This window comes from Carassius gibelio, chromosome B18 (genome assembly GCF_023724105.1).
Source record: "Carassius gibelio isolate Cgi1373 ecotype wild population from Czech Republic chromosome B18, carGib1.2-hapl.c, whole genome shotgun sequence".
NCBI classification, from domain to species: Eukaryota; Metazoa; Chordata; class Actinopteri; order Cypriniformes; family Cyprinidae; genus Carassius; species Carassius gibelio.
The window spans coordinates 29,539,262-29,543,323 of record NC_068413.1 but is presented as its reverse complement, the minus strand read 5'-3'; the positions used below and the strand labels follow the sequence as shown (position 1 = coordinate 29,543,323).

At 33.2% G+C, this 4,062-nt stretch overlaps 1 long non-coding RNA gene across 1 annotated transcript; it reads right to left on the bottom strand.

Moving 5' to 3' along the window:
- Nucleotides 1-871: 871 nt before the first annotated feature.
- Nucleotides 872-3,045, bottom strand: LOC127977448 (uncharacterized). Its single transcript, XR_008158224.1, has 3 exons — nucleotides 2,724-3,045; nucleotides 2,220-2,310; nucleotides 872-1,176 (listed from the first exon to the last, which is right to left on the bottom strand). It is a non-coding gene; the product is annotated as an uncharacterized LOC127977448 (long non-coding RNA).
- Nucleotides 3,046-4,062: the final 1,017 nt, after the last annotated feature.

Here is a 4,062-nt window from a genome sequence, read left to right as displayed (position 1 = left end):
TATTGTTATTCAGCTTGACAACAATTTGGCAATATCGATGTGTACATGTGTGTGTACAACACGTGATGTGAACTGCACAGTCACAGTTGTATCTTATCTAACCAATAGATTCATTTCATTCAATTTAAAAGATAATTTTTTTCCTGACCAAAGACAAGAGCATTTACTAATAAAAAGTAAAGAGTGAAATTATTAAGTTATTAAATTATTTAAATTTGTTTCTGTGATTTGCCTTGCTTTACCAATTAATCTCTAGTTATAAAAACTGAAATAAAGCATAATGAACATACATAATTTTGTAAGAGTTTTCCAGTATTTATAGATATGTCAAACTCATTTAAAGACAAAGTGCGCATATTACTGCACTGTCACCAAGCTCGTTTTTAAAGAATAAAACTATGAAGAAAAAAAAGGCAGTTATGTTGTAAACGTTAACATTTTTCAGTGTGCAAATTATTTTATTAAAAAACAAAACATTATAAATATGGTATATATCTTTCAGAGAACACCGTAAAAATATACATTTTCTTAAAAGATTCTATTGACCAAAAAGTGATACAACACTTAATGTTTCAAACTCACAAAAAAACATCATGAAGACATGCATGTCAAGTGTGCAATATCATCTATAAAACTCAATCAGCAGAGCATCACGTAAACACTGATTGTCCAAACAATAGAAGAAAGATAAAGTGTTCAGGAAAACAAACACCTGCTACATAAAAATGCAGAAATATAACTTTAACAATAACATCATTCACTTCATGACTGGAACTAGGGGATTGCTGTGCATGAATATGTCCTTTACTAAAACTCCTGATGAGAACTGAAGCTTTATGATAAAAGCACCAGAAGTAAAGTTTACTGTATGAAGCTTGACAAAGAGAACACAATGCTTTATCAATATGATAAATGCTATTTTTTAACTATTGTTGTCATCACTGGTTCTGTATACAGTACAGTATATGGGTTGCTGGAAGGTCACAATGTATTCATTATAAGGTTAATTAAAACAAAGTTACATTTTCTGCAGAAATCAAACCACTGCAAAGTCTTGAGTCACTGATCCAGGAACCATTTCTCTGTGTGTGTGTGTGGGGGGGGGGGGGGGGGGGGGAGTTAAAGAGGTGAATCCTTGTGCATGACGGAGAACTACAGTGTTATCTGGAAACAATCCTGTAAGACAGAAAGGATAGAAATATTATGTAATTAAATGCAACATTACTGTGTTTTTTTTAGACCATGAAAGCATAATCTGCAAAGATGCTGTATAATTAAATGTTAAATGCATCCATTATTAAAAGCAAGTCATTAATAGCAATATCTAGTCATGGAGATCACGTATAGTGGGAACATGAACTGATGGGGCTTATTTGAAGGAATTTAATGAGAAGCCAATGAACAATATAAACTTTCTGACTGTGTGGGGCAACTGATTTTCCAATATTGTGATAGTGTCAGATGAGATTGTCCAGGGGCTTGTACAATATCATACAAGTGTTAAATTGAATTAGTGAATTATTAAGACTTTGACGTGCGACTGTATTTAGGGATCATTTTAAAGACTTTTCCCCTTTCCAGTTACCCACACTTGAGGTCTTATTCACTTGAGAGTGTGTGTACGTGACTATGAGACTGTCCCCGGTCTTAATAATGCCAAAGCACGGTGTCCTTAACACACACTAAACCTCTCCAATACTGCTCCGGAGCGCTATACAACGCTTAGTGTATCCCATCATGCATCATGTTTTGGAATTAATGTGAGACTTTTTGCAGAGATCTCAGAAGGAGGTCACGCAACTTTCCAATGTTTGTGAAATATTAATTATAATAATTAGAAATTGAGACTAATTTAGTAGTAAAACAAAGTGTTGCATGTTTTCTTGGTGCACAGAAAAGTATATTTATTTTGTACATCATTTGTAACTTCTTTTTATCACTTAATTAGAAGCACCACAAAATAAATTGTCATCTTTAATAGGGACTATTGAAAAGACATTTAGAAGTTTCTTTTAAAATACAAAGTTGAAACGAACTTTGTCATGTTAAGATCGACACACATTGTGATCTGCATGCTCACTTGGGCCAAATAAAGGAAATGTGCAAAGATGGCAAGTGTGGGTATTTGGACCGTACAACAGTTTAAGAAACAACAAAATGCTGTGCAAATGATAACAACAGGAATGTTTGATAAAAGGGACAAACTATCACAGACCAACCTGCCTCTGCAGCTTTCTGTCTTCTCCATTTCTGAAGGAATACCTCTCCACAAACACCACTGGGGTGACTGCTTACTTTACGTCTTTTCAGCTAAAAAATTTATACAAGGGGAAAGAAAATAAAACAGAATTATATACAGAATGTTAATAGTGATCTGTGAGCAAAATATTTAAGATATAAACAAATATGAATTGAACTGCAAGATGGGAAAAATGTTTTTTTTTTTTTTTTTTTACATTAAAAAGGTATTACAAGCATGGTACAGTAAATGTGATTACTGTGAAATAAGTCATATAAAAGCACATTAAAACACTACCATTACAGTGGTACAACTATAGTTAATTTGGTGATTAATGTGCTATTACTATACTACAGTAAAGCTACAGTTACTGTGGTAAAAAAAAAAAAAAAAAAAAAAAACATGGTAAATGTCTTGTTTACTGGGTTTTACCTACTTTTGTAGGTGTCATGGTTACCATGATTTTACTACAAATACAACTTACATCTTTGAACCTGAAATGAATATAAAACGGATCCCAGGTCTGTGGCACGTCACGTCACGTCACGTGACCGATAGAGTTTAACCAGTTAGCAGCTGTGTTCATTTAGTTAAACACAATGAAACTCAAAGACAGCCTCGGATGACCGATGTAATACAGAGAGTAAACATAAGGCGCTCATCTGATTAATAAAGAAGACAGAATACGTTTTAGGACAGGCATTAAAATAGCATATTTACTACTACTCACCATAGACTGTATAACTCACCCAACCTGCGGCTCTTGCAAACTGATGGAAAGTATCGCGATGTGTGCTGAATGAGACTTCTTGAACATGATTTCAAAGCGATAAACATCTCATGTCAGTGACTCTAGAGGCGCTTGACCACGCTTCAGTTTTTGACGCTTTGGGGTTGACGCACAGCGCGTGATGCGCGTGGTGGGAGGGGCGGCGCTGTTTATTAATTATGTATTATTATTATTTAGGTCTTTCTGTGTTGATTTGCTGTTTATTAATATTTTTAAAACTATAACGCTAAATCTATCAACATTTATTTAGATGTTATCATGTTATCATGTTTCTTTATTTTAATTATATTATTTCGGTCTTATTGCAGGTGAAATATTACAGTAAGCCAGAACACTGGCCGAGCGGGGCCCATTAGCGGACATTCATATCACAGAATCTGACAGCGATCAGAGGCTCATCAGCGACATCATTTTAAGAAGCCTTTACAATAGGCTTAATAAAAACTTTTAACTTTAGAGTCTAAAGTAAAAAAATTAAAAATAAATAAAAAAAATAAATCTGTAGGCCTATCGCTAATAAATAATTTATTTATTTTTAGATATTTTTTGTTCTTTTTATTTAAACTAAATTGTTTCTTAATGTGAAAATGTGTTACAGTTATGTGTCAAGGACTTGATATTGAATTCTGTAATAAAATTTTTTTAAATCTAGGCCTATGAAAAAAATTAAAATCAATGAAAAGTAAAAAAAGAACCATTGCGCATTTTACAGCTAAAAAAGTTTTAATGTGTTTTTGTCACCAGCAATACAGTATGTTGCTCAGTTTTGTACAGTAAGTTAAGCTCCGATTTTTTTTTTCAAGTTTCAGTGAGTTTCTTCTGTTGTCCTGTGAAAAATTAAATAATAATAATAATAATTAATCAGAAAATAGTGTGCTGATGCACGAAAGATGCCTCCAGTTGAAATGCATTAGTTTAAAAAAACGTGCTGCAATCATGAAAATAAGGAAATAAACGTGTGCCTGCCACGAATAAATAGATTAAATTACGTGACAAAATCACGAACTGCCGTGAGACTGGGTTTCCGTGTGTG